The sequence below is a fragment of the Pipistrellus hanaki genome (assembly GCF_964339955.1).
Source record: "Pipistrellus hanaki genome assembly, chromosome: 7".
Lineage (NCBI taxonomy): Eukaryota > Metazoa > Chordata > Mammalia > Chiroptera > Vespertilionidae > Pipistrellus > Pipistrellus hanaki.
Window position 1 is genome coordinate 60617636 of NC_140509.1, and position 13335 is coordinate 60630970.

A 13335-nucleotide genomic window follows, 5' to 3' on the forward strand; every position below is an offset into this window, starting at 1 on the left:
TCAAACAGTGGGAGTATAGAAAAATGTTTACTCTATGTCATTCAAAATGTTATAAATTGCCACTTAGTTCTGTCTCCTAATGTTCAGTCTCCTCAGAGCCCACTAGTTAGGCTAGGAGGACATGGATCCTGTAGATATGAAACCAATTGTCCCTACCAGAGAAAGCCTCATTATTTCACACTAACCCTAACTTATTGTTTAGTTATCCTTTAAAGGAAAGTCTTTTAAAGGAGTCTTACAAATGGGATAATAAGGAAATAATTATTAGCAAAAAAATAATTTCTACTTTCGTAAGCTATTTAAATAAGAAGCCATAGTTTTCCTGACTGTAATAATACACTTCATCATGGTGCAAATTACCCACATTTGTATAATATTGAAAGCAGCCATGCAGCAGATCCAGTGGTACTAATCCAGATCCCCTTCCAGACAAAGGCACTCCCTCACCGGAGGCAGCCGCTTCACTCAACCTAAGGTTATGCCTTCTCCCTGATAGCCTTCTGCATCTCACTAGGGATACAACTGGGACAGCCCTGAAAGATCATTTTCTTTCCAGAGCTTCCAACTTTGTGTTTTAAATTCTCATTCTGCCCAATCCTGCTTGCCTTACCACCTTAGAAGTGTTACAGAGAACACTGTACATGCAAATCTCAGCATTAGGATCTGTTTCCTGGGAACTGGACTTGATCATTTGATATCTAGGAAGCCAACTATAAAATGAGATTTGGGAAGACTTCTGCTTCCAAACAAGATGAGGTAACAGGGAGTGAATTTAACCTCTCACATGCAATAACTAATAAACAAAAGGAAATATAGGAAGACATTGGACTAACAGGCAATAAAAGGCACTGGTCCCAGAGAGGTGGAAAACAAAAAAGGTGGGTTTTATCATTGTCCCTGCTTAAGGGGAGGCTCCAGCATAGGGCCTGGGAACTCAGGAGTGCCTAATGGTGGACCTGATTTGGGGGGATGGAGCTGGAGTCCATTTGGGGGGATGGAGGGTAGGCAGCTAAAGTTCCCAGAGCAGAGGATGTGGAGGGGAGAGTAGCAGGGAGGACACCCTGGGAGGATAGGCCCTCAGGGGCACCTGAGTACTGATCTGCACATGCCCAGGAAGAAATGCTCTGAGGTCACAGAAAGACCCACATGAAAGGATTCAAAGGGATAACTTCTCTGAGCTCACATGGGCCTGTCCTCACCAGCATGAGGAGAAAAACCTCATAGTTCACAGGAAATGGAGTATGGAGCTTTGCCCCCTGGGTAGTGGTGAAAATCTCATCCTAGACTAAATGCTTCACTGGTCCCATCTAACAAACCTTAAAAATAGGACTGAACTGGTCAAACTATTTCCAAGTAAGTTAATAGCTTCCTTGAATAAAACTTAAGAATATTAACCAGCACCCAACAAGTAAAACTCAAAATAAATGTTGTCCAATAAAAATTATTAGGAATAAAAGGAAGTAGAAAAATATATCCTATTAAGAGGGGAAAAAACAATTAAAAGTGACTCAGAAAAAACATAGACATTAATATAGCTGTAACTGTATGCCATATGTTTAAGAAACTAAGAGAAAGATTGAATGTGTTAGGTTCATCTTAAGAACATCTAAAACTGATTATAGTGTTTATGTTGAAAAAATAGATTGGATGGAAATAATGGCAAAAGAACAGGTTAGCAAATTTGAAGATAGCAATAGAAACTATATAATATGAAAAAAAAGAAAAAAAAAGATTTTGAAAAGAAGAATAGAGCAATAATCAGGCAGCTATGAAACAACTTCAAATGGACTAATGTGCAGTATATGCAATTGGAGTCCCTGAACAGGCAGGGAAGGTGGGTGGAGAGAAGACACTGAAAAATAATAATTGGAATTTTTCCAAATTTTGTATAAGCTATAAATCCCTGAAACTCAATAAACCCTGAGCCCAATAAACATGAAAAACAACAACAACAACAACCCTACAGGCAAGGACATTCATAATCAAATTGATTGATATCACAGTAAAAAAGAAAAATCTTAAAATAGAATTTCAGGGTTGCCTATAGGTGATGAGTTGTCATTGGTGATAGATGGAGCTCTGACAGCCCTGACATGAAATTGCAGGGCTATTGTTCAACTCTGACCTGTGGCAAACTGGGACCCAATATTAGTGGAAGAGGATGCATGTCAGGCCTATGACAGTTTGGGAGAAATAGCAATTATAAAGAAACTGGAGGTCTATTGCCATCTTAAAAATGTGAACTATAGTTGTAACTTTTAATGACCTATTAAATTTATCATCTATACCATTTCTGGGTCAGTTCAGTTGATTTATATTTCCCCTCTGAATGGGAAGCATTTTCCTGCTTATTTGATACATTTTTTTATTAGTTACATCATATTGTGAATTTTACCTTGTATGATGCTAGCATCATATCTATGAATAACAATATTTGTTTCTTTTATAACTTCAAGTTAATTGTATTTATATGGAGGTTTAATTTATCTGGAGATTTAATTTTATGCATTGGGTATTACTAAATGGATTAATAAGAGTTGGTTCATGCCCCTGAAGAACTCATAATCTTATGGAGTAAACAGAAACTAGGACTGATATAAAACAATGCAATAAGTCTGGCCTGTGTGGTGCCATGGTTATGATTAGGCGTTGGCCCATGAACCAGGAGGTCACATTTTTATTTCAATCAGAGCACATGTTCTGGTTTCGGGCTCCATCCCTAGTTTCTCTCTCAGGGATGTTTCTAGCTTTATCTCTATGGTGCAGAGGGAAAGTTTAAAATATTCTTTTAAAATATTCTTTTATTAGAAAATCATTAATTTTGGAATTATAATAGTATAAATACAAGTAAATAACAACAACAACAACAACACATCTCTACTCCCATCTTCCAGAAATAGCATCCAATAACATTTTGACATATTGAGACTTTTCATCATATACACAACTATTTTATAAAATTGAGGTTATACTACTTGATTTTTTTAGTTAGCTATACTGCCAATATTTACCCATGTCATTCAATGATTTTTAATAGTTGAGTAGTAGGTCATCATTTGAACATATTTAACCATTGTCTTGTTATTGGGCATATAGCTTATTTCTTATATTACATTAATATGAAAACAGGGTAATGAAATTCAGTGCAGTAGAGATTAATAGGCATGAGGAACTAGGGGTCTGGATTCTAGGGTCAGTTTTGAGAAGTTCTGGATAAGTCGTTTCCCCTCTGAGTTCCAGTTTCCTCACTTAGAAAATTGTCAGGCTGAACTAGATGAAGTTTCACATCCTACAATATTTAGTGCTAACACAGACAGACAACTGCACTCCCAGGATTAAAATCACTTCAGTGGGGAAGGTCTTAGTAGAACTCTGAACTTAGTAGATCTTTAAGACAGCAAAAGGACCTACACTTTGTGGGTTGTTCAAAGAAGTAAAACAGCAAGAAATGAGCATTTGCACTGGGAAAGTTGTAAAGCATCAAACTTCCTCTGACTCTACCAGCCCTTTCCACTCCTCTGAGAGCTTAGAAGGATTGACATCCTACCTTGTCATCCAACCTCTAGATTTCAAGCATGTGTTTGCAATTGGAGGATGCTATTTACAAGTGTGATTGGGCACTTTACATTGTTTGCATTTGTGCATATTTTCAGCTTTATAAAATGAACATTAATGTAAATATGACATTTAAAATAAATTTGTTTCATTGAGTCTTTTTTAATGGAGCTAAAGTTAAAAATTAGAAGAGGACGAAGAACATTAGATAATATAAATATTCTGCTTAATAAACAGATTCACTCATTCTTTCATTTAAGAAATATTTATTGAACATCTACTATGTTCCAGTCCCAGTTTTAGGGGATGGAGAGATATAAAACAGACAAAGTCCTAGCCCTCATGAACTTACATTCCAGGTAAGGGAGACAGACAGTAAACATACACAAAAGAAATTGTGTTGTTACAGTATGTCAGATGGGTCTAATCACTAAGCAAGAGAAAGGAATGAGGGTAAAATAGAAAATGTGGGAACTAGGGAGGAAGCTGATATTTTACATGGAGAGCACAGGAATGGCTCCTTTGGTAACGTGATGTTTGAAGAGAGACCTGGTGTGTAAGATCAAGCCATGCAGACCTCTGAGGCAAAGAGTATTTTAGGCAAGGTCAATAGCAAGAACTTTTTTGAGTAAGAGAATATGTGGTGTGCTCTATGCCACCATGAGCAGAGCAAAAAGCAAGGAGAAAAGTCGTGAAACATAAAGTGAAAGAGGTAGTGGAGTGCCCAGTGGGCCCCTAAGAGAAACATTGCATTTGTTCAGAAACATTGCATTTGTTCAGAAACATTGCATTTGTTCAGAAACATTGCATTTGTTCAGAGTTGGGTGGAAGAAATTAGATTTGGGACAGGGATCTGATTTAGGCTTTAAAGAAATATTTATGGATGCTTTGTTGATAATAGGCAAGGTTAGGTATTGAGAAGTGAAGAGAGAAGAAGCTAGGGAAAATTAATTAAAATGCTTTTGTGGTAATTCAGAGAAATGCAACATTGTCTACACTACAGAAGTGTGGAAAGGTGAGAATGGGCTGACCTCAGTGAATTTGAAGGTATAGATAAAAAGATATGCTGATAGAATGGTGTGGGCTATGAGATAAAGGGGAATAAAGGATGATAGTAGGGTTTTGACCTGAGCAACTTAAAATTAAAAAATGGAACTATATCCCCTAAAATGAGAAACACTGGAGCAGTAGATTTTGGGAGAAAAGTGAGATGTTCAGCCTTGAATATGCTCAATTTGAATTGCCTATTAGAAACACAAGCAGAGAGGCAGTTAGATGTGCGAGTATGGACTTTAGGAGACTGGTCTGAGCTAGAGATAGAAATTTTGGGGTCACCCCCATAAGGTGAATTCATTGAATTACTTTACCGATCTCATAAAATATTATTTAATATTACTAGAATGTATGGAAACAAGTTCAATTAGGTCAGAAAACTATTAAAAAGAATTTGTGCTTGAATCTTCTGGCAAAAAAAGTTACCTTGGTTATTATTTTTAAGTCAATCTGTGCCGCTTAGATAAGATTTCACTTTAGAACAATTTCTTTTATTGCTTTAGATGATTACTCTAGCTTATGAAAAACACTACTGTTCTCCCTCTGCACAGAGCAACTGTTGACTTAAATGAAATTTGTATCAGCAAGGAGTGAGTTTTCACATGCAAGCACTGTATTTTACAGCTGGAAAGGTCTTAATGACCTTGTTTAATCTACGTGTTCATTTTACAGAGAGAGGAAAAAACAGAACCTCAAAAGGCAACGTGAGTTCCCAAAGTATTCTCAGCTAGCATAGAATACTTTATTAATCATTTACTCAATACAGCAAATATTTACTGAGCACTAGGTGCCAGGTGACATTTAAAGGGCTGAAGATAAAACAGCCAACAATAAAAAATAGACTCGGTTGTGTGGAATTTACAGTCCCTTTGGAAGAGCTAGAAAACGAAAGTGCAAGTCTACCATATGACACATAATTAGTAAGTGCCATGAAGAAAAATGAATCAGGATAAGGCTGGGTGATAAATAATTTATTGTTCAAATTGGGACAATTTTTAGTCTAACAGGAATTGAAAACTGATGAGATGCCAGGCCAGCAGGCATAAGCAGGGGTGTCTCTCCTGGGTGGATGAAGATACAAAGTCACACAAATGAATTGGACTGGGAGTGCTGAGGTGGTGAGTCAGGCTTATTTCATATCAAGTGGTGGGTCACAAATGACATGGTGACACCTGAGGAAAGACCTGACGTCAGTGAAGGAAGGAGACATGCATTTACTGGAAGTAGACTGTTGCAGGCAAAGAAAACAACAATGAAAAATCTCTAAAGCGGGAGGCATTCGGAGAAAGGAGGTCAGTGTGGTTGCTAAAGAGAAAACAAGGGGAAGAATTTGTTGCAGGCAATGAGGCAGGATGTTTTAGGAATTTTTAGGCTATTAAAATTATTTAGGTTTACTGTGCTTGCTAAAAAGAAGCCACTTGTTAGCTATGAAACAAGGAGTGACATTATCTAACTAATTTTAGTCTAATAATCTGGCTACCCTATTGCAAATATATCAGCAAGAAGAACTGCCTAGTTATAAAACTGAGCAAAAGCTGTACATGGCTTCTACCTGAAAATTTTATTGCTAAAGTTAAAGAAGACTCAAATAAATGAAGAGATACATCATATTCGTAGACTATAAGACCAAATATTATTAAAATGTTAATTTTCCCCAGAATTCTATAGAATCAGTGCATTTTCAATGAAAACTCAAGAAGGTTATTTTTTGCTATAAATTGACAATCTAATATTGATGTTTATATAGGTAGGCCTACGATTTAAAACAATATATTTTTTTAAAATTGTAAATCAACAAATTTGGAAGATTTGTTTTATTTCAAGAATTACTATAAAGCCATAATAATCATTAACATGGAATAGAAAAATAGATTAATCAAAATAGAAAGTCAGAAATAGATACATATAAAGAAAATGTGGTAAATTAATTTTTTTAAATATACCAATTAAATTTAATATGGATAGGAAAGATTATATGTGTTTTTCAACATATAGTACCAGAACAATTGGATTTCTACATGGAAAAAACTGTAACTTGATCCATACACTATTCCATATACAAAAATGAAGTTGAGATAGAATGCAGACCTAAATAAAAAATTCAATCTAAATGTTTTTTTTAAAAAATATCAGACAATATCTCAGTAATCTTAGAGTATTCAAAGACATTTTAGAGCACAGAAATTACTAACCATAATAAAATTATTTGATAAACTAAACTTCATTGAAATTAAAAACTTCTGTTCAAAAAGTCATTATTAAGAAAAATTAAAAGGCAAGCCTCAATGAGATAAATATATTGCAATATATTTATGCAAAAAAAGATTTGTACTTCAAATATTTAAAGTATTTTTAAAATTCAATAATAAAAAAACAACAAACAAAATTTGGCACAAAATTCTGGCATTTACAAAATAAGGTATATAAATGGCCAATAAGCACAGTCATTAGGGTAGTGTAAATTAAAACCCAATGAGAAAAAAATAAAACAAAAATAATGAGATATAATGAGTAGACATAGATCTTCTACAATGCTGAAATTAAAAAATAAAGCCCCACTATAAATAATATAGTGGATTATTCTATGCCAACCTGGTCATCTTGAGGACTACAGTTCCCAGAATTTCCTTTTCTGTTTTAGATTTGGCCAAAAGAGGTACTTATGTATGATTTAAAGCATACAAATGAAACAGTGGCCATTACTCTTATTGGTGTCAGATTTAGTGCCAGAGTGAAACAGCTGTGTCCATTGCGTCACAGTATGATCACATTTTGCCAGGTTGTCCAACCTATTATCCAGGCTGATTAACAGTAGTCCCAGTTCTACCATCAGATACTTGATTGTGGACCCCCCAACCCCCCCAAAAAAATGGTAACTACACCACAGCAACAACTTCCCATAGCGATTGCCATGAACTTCCTCTTCTTGGTCCTACTGCAGTGACTGGATATACTTGTTTCTCAGAATTTCCTGCAAGTTCTAACTTGTCTGCCTGCACCAGTACACTAGGCAGACTCACAGGCGACTCTTTTTCTGATCCTTCCTCAACCTGTCCATGTAGTCTCACTTTTGTATAAGATTTAATTTATATCATTATTTTTTTTTACCAATAACACTCATAATAGCTTGATTACTACAGTTCTTGGCACTCATCTGCACTTGGATCTGATTTAAATAAATATCCTCAACTCTGAATCTGATGTCACCAATGAAATGAAACTTGGGAATTCCGAAATGAGAATGATTATATTTTTCAAGAGAATAAAAATGATTTATGGCTAAAGAGCTAAAGAGAAGACTGTGGTAGATTGTAGAAAGGCCTCAAATACTTTCTATTCCAAAATGACCTTTCAGTTCTTCCCATTAAAGTTGGAGACTATTACTTCATCCATTAAATATGCTCTTGACCACGAGACTTTCTCTGGCTACTGGGACATTAGCAAACATGAACCCAGAGGAGTGCTGGAAAGTGAAAGTGTATTGGAGCTTGCTTTCTCTCACTGATTCTGTATCCCAGCTGCCACACAAATGACTCCTGGCTAAACTTTGGAACACTCGAGCCCAAGCCCTGCCTGTCATCCCAGTTGACAAGGAGGCACCACCAAGTACACAAGTGAAGCAATCCAGTTCCAATAAGCTGGCTAGAGTAGTGTTATTCTTTTGGCTCTAATTTATCTAGACCTTTATTTTGAAGCAAAAAAACAAACCAATACAAATATCAAATGTTGAGAGGAGTCCAAGCAACTGAAATTCTAAGTCACTGATAATGAGAAATGATTCTGCGAAACTATTTGTCAGTTTCTTATAAAGTTAAACACAGACTTACCTTAATATCCAGCAATTCCAGAATTAGGCATTTACCTAAGAGAAATCAAAACACATGTTCACATCAATAGACATGTAAGAAAGTGCACGGTAGCTTATTCATAATAGCAAAAATTGGAAATGACTAAATTTCCATCAATAGGAGAATAAACAAAATATGATAACTTCAATAATACTATTCAGAAATAAAAAGGAATTAACCATGTATAGATACATACCAGATAAATCATAAAAACATTAAGTTTAATGAATGAAGCAAAATATAAGAGTATTTGCTATGTAATTCCATGTATACAAAGTTTCAGGAGAAATATAAAAGGAAATAGAAACAAGGGAGAATGATACAGTTAATCCTCCTTTATCCATGAGGGATGTTTTTCAAGTGGATGCCTAGTGAGGAGGTTCTGAGGAGACCATTAGATTTCAGGCATAATTGTTGATATAGGTTAAATTTACTAATTTTCTGCCATCTGTAACATTTAACTCTGAATACAAGTTAACATACACCTTGATGCAAGATGATTATTTTGATCATCTACTGCTGTATAACAAACCAGCCAAAAGGCAATAGCTTAAAACAATCTTTTTATTACTCCTTGTGGTTCTGTGTGTTGATTGGAATCATCTGGGTAGTTCTGGTCTGGAGATGTCACCTGGGGCCACAGTGAATGGGTGGTTCTATTGGGCTGAAACATCCAAGATGGCTCGCTCACACGGCTGCCACTGATGCTGGCAGAAGGCTGGAACTCAGCTGGGCATGTTGACCACAGCGCCTCGCATGGCCCCACATGTCGCCTGGGCTTTTCACAGGGTGGCAGCTACGTTCAGAGAGGCAGAGTTTGGGAGTGAGTGGTCCCAGAGAGAAGAAGCAAAAGCTGCTTGACAGCCCTCAGTAGGGCTAAGCCTAGAACTGGCATGGTGTCACTTCTGCCACCATCTAGGGCTTATGCAGTCATAGGGCCAGACTCGATACAGGATGAGGAGATAATATACTCCAATTCTCCAAGGAGAGTCACAGAAATTGGGGCCATCTTTAATCCACTAAGTCTTTTGTCAATAAATAAAGCTATGGATTACACAAAAATATTTTTTGGGGAAATCTATGTCTACCATTTTTTTTAATGCTTATCTCAATGGTATGCTAGCTAATATGGCAAATAACGCCACATTTAAAATCAGATTATAGGCCCCATTCTATGTTCTTTTTTATTGGGGATTGCTTACTTCTTCCATATGGTGCAGCTTTAAAGACACAACTTTAGCAAACATATTTGCTCCTTCCTTACAGGCTTTCCCCCCATTTACCTGTGTGAAATCCAAGTCAGAATGTCTTTCACATCCTAAAGCAAGATCTCTCTACCGGTAGGCCATGTTTCCCCTCTCGCATCATCAGCTACATTCCACACTGAGCATTAAATGTTAACCTGGACGATCTTTTATTATTTATTCTGAATTTCTAGCCTCTGCCTCATAAAATTACAACTGAGTGGGAAGCAATTTCTGTTCAGGTCAGAATTCTGTTGAAGCCATGCAAGTACCTTGCCCAAAGCAACAGAAAGAACCACTGTGTCATACCTGCAGCTTAACACCAAGCTCTACAAATTACACAGGTAAAACTTCCTTTTCATACAGGTGAGCAGTTCAAGTGTCAGAGCAGGGATGATCCTATATGAGCTGACTCAATACACAAAGATATACATCCAAACTTCGGATTTAGTGTTTGCCCTTTTATTAGCATTTACTTGTTATTGGAAATTCATTTTTAAGTGTCCCATCAAACATGTTACTATGTTTTGTGTAGAAGAATTTACTTATTATAATCAATTAGAGGTAAGATTTTGATTCTGACGTTATCTGCAGCTCAGAGGTTTCTATATGTGGGGTTTTGTGTAATTTATTTTTCAGTATTTTGTAACTTTAAATTTTCCCCTTGGCCTGAAATATATATCCACATTAGTTTTAATTAACTTGGTTTGGTTGTGTGCCTTCTACTGTTTTCTGATTGTACTTGGTTTATGATGAATGTTGTCAATTTGATTTCTTTCAAAATTTGAGGTTTCTCCATGGCTAGCCCATGGTGACCTTTGTGATTGATTTTTCCATGGTTATTGAAAATAATATATTTTGGGAAGAAGGTGTGTGTGTGTTTGCAGAGGATCTATCTTATGTTATTTTGTATGTGAGTGAGAAAAGTTCAACTGGAGTTGTATACTACATTTTTTTCTTAATACTTCCTAGAATTTGTTTTATGAATATTGATGACTTGTGTAACAACATTTATAACTTAAATTCTCATTGTGTATTCCTTTCTTTGTAATAACATGTTCTCCTGTTTCACACTTGGTGTTTTTTGCCGTGCATGATTGATATATGTGCCTTTTGGGGTTTGTTTGCATAGCCCTAATATGCTCTGCCCTATTATTTTCAAACTATGAGTCACTTTAGTTTAACATATTCTGAGCATACCAATTGTGAGAGTTCCATTGTCCATTCTCCCTTTTGTTCTCTGATTTAAAAAATATATATTTCCATTTCTTTTTGTAATTTTTATTCTATCTCTCTTACCATTCTTTTATTTTTTTAATCCTCACTGGAGGATATTTTTCTATTGGTTTTTAGAGAGAGTGGAAGAGAGAGGGAAAGAAATATCCATGTGATAGAAACACACCGATTGATTGCCTCCTGCAGGAGCTCTGACCAGGGCAGGGCTGGGGAGGAGCCTGCAACCAATGTATGTGCCCTTGACCAGAACTGAACACCTCGAACCCTTCAAGTCTGCAGGCTGACACTGTCCACTGAGCCAAACTGGCTAGGGCTCTCTTACCACCTTTGATGGAAGCAGACTACAGTAATAATTGTTTTAGTGAAGAATTGTTGTGAAAAGTGAAGATAGCGTCCAGCATTCCTTCTGTAGCAGCCATTGCAGAGGCAATGTGCACCCAGGCGGTGTGAGCCCCCCCCCCCCCCCCCCCCCCCCCCCCCCCGCCAAGCTCCCTCCTGGGAACCACACAGCTTCTCAGCATCAAGGCCTATCATTGCTCTAAACCAGTGTTTCCCAAACTTCTCTCATGATGAGAATCACCTGGTGGAGTTGTTAAACCACAGATTCCTGAATCCCACCTAAGAAGTGCTAAACTAGAATTTTTGGGAACATACAGGTAAAACTGTATACTTAACTAGTGCTCTAAGACAATTTTACCTATAAGTTCCCCAAAATTCTAGTTTAGCACTTCTTAGGTGGGATTCAGGAATCTGTAGTTTAACAACTCCACCAGGTGATTCTCATCATGAGAGAAGTTTGGGAAACACTGCTCTAAACTGTGACTGTGAGCACCTGTGCCTCATCTCCATTTACTTTGTGCATTCCTGCGTTTACTGCAGGTTAGTGTTATTTTAGGTTGTGTGTGTTGTTTAGCATGATTTGGCAGGTTCCTTTTTGGGTCTGGGACAGCTCAAAAGTTTTTCCATATAAATTCATGGCAATTGCTTCTTTGCTCTCCACCATTTGGCTTAGGAAAGGTTTCCTAAGAATGCTGCACCTCGAGCTAATGGGAGAAACCGGTCTACAAACACTTAAACCTCTAGGGCAGGTTTGGCAGCGAAACGAAAATTCAAAGACAATGGATTCAATATGGGAAGTGCCAATGGACTTGTAGGGCAATACCAGGTGGTATTTAGGTTACAGTTTGGAGGCAGTAGATTGAATTACTAACATTCCAGCGTTTTGTTTTTTTTTGTTTTTTTTTTTAAATGTAACTCTAACCTCTATCATCCACATTTCTACCTCTTCCATACAGACCATATACACACAGCTTGGAGAATCAGAAATAAGAATGGTGGCTTAATATATTCATCTTTAAAAACAAAATCCTGTACAAAGAAATGGGTAGTTCATATAATTTCACATGTATATAAAGCCTGTTCTTTAAATTGCACAATTAAAATATATATATATATATATATATATATATATATATATATATATATATTGATTTTTCCATGGTTATTGAAAAATAATATATTTTGGGAAGAAGGTGTGTGTGTGTTTTATATATATATAAAAGATCAGAGAGGGAGAGGGAGAGAGACAGAAACATCAATGATGAGAGATTATCTATGATTTGCTGCCTCCTGCATGCACCACACTAGGGATTGAGCCAACAACCCAGGCATATACATTTTTAACTCTGAGCTGAATAACTCCAGCTATTAATTTTAGGAAAGTTAACTGAATTAGCAAATGAACATAACCAATGGACACAGACAGTAGGGGGGTGAGGGCGTGTGCTGGGGATGTGGGTGGCTGGGGAGAGGTCAATGAGGGGAAAAGGAGACATATGTGATACCATATCTAATACTTTAAACAACTTTAAAAAAAACACAAGTGTTGATTATAAAGACCAATAAATAAATGAGGGGGGAAAGTGTTTTTTTATATTTTAAAAGTATTGTGTTCCCCGTTGGAAGGCTCCTTTTGATTTCAATGACAGTGCAGGGAATACCCTGATAGGTGTAAAATGAAGCTGTACCACAAAAATGTAAACCTTGTCTAAAAAGCCCAAGTCAGCTCTGATCAACATCCACAATTCTAGCCTTTATTGAGATAAAGACTTTGGTGTTTATCTTTCTGAATGGCTCACACAGCCTTTCCTTTTTAACACACATTTTAATTTAAATGCTACTATACTGCTGCACAGTATCTCCTTGTATGGGTACTGTTCAAGAGCAAACCACAGGCCCAAATGCCATCACTTATGCTAAAGCCCATGACACCTAACTTAGATTGAATACCTGACCTATTGCTGTTTGAGTCCCTCCCAGAAAGGTAATCTTAATTAACACCCAGAAATGCTCTGGTGAATGAGGTAATGTGTGACCTGGGCCTTCTCACCCCCACCCCC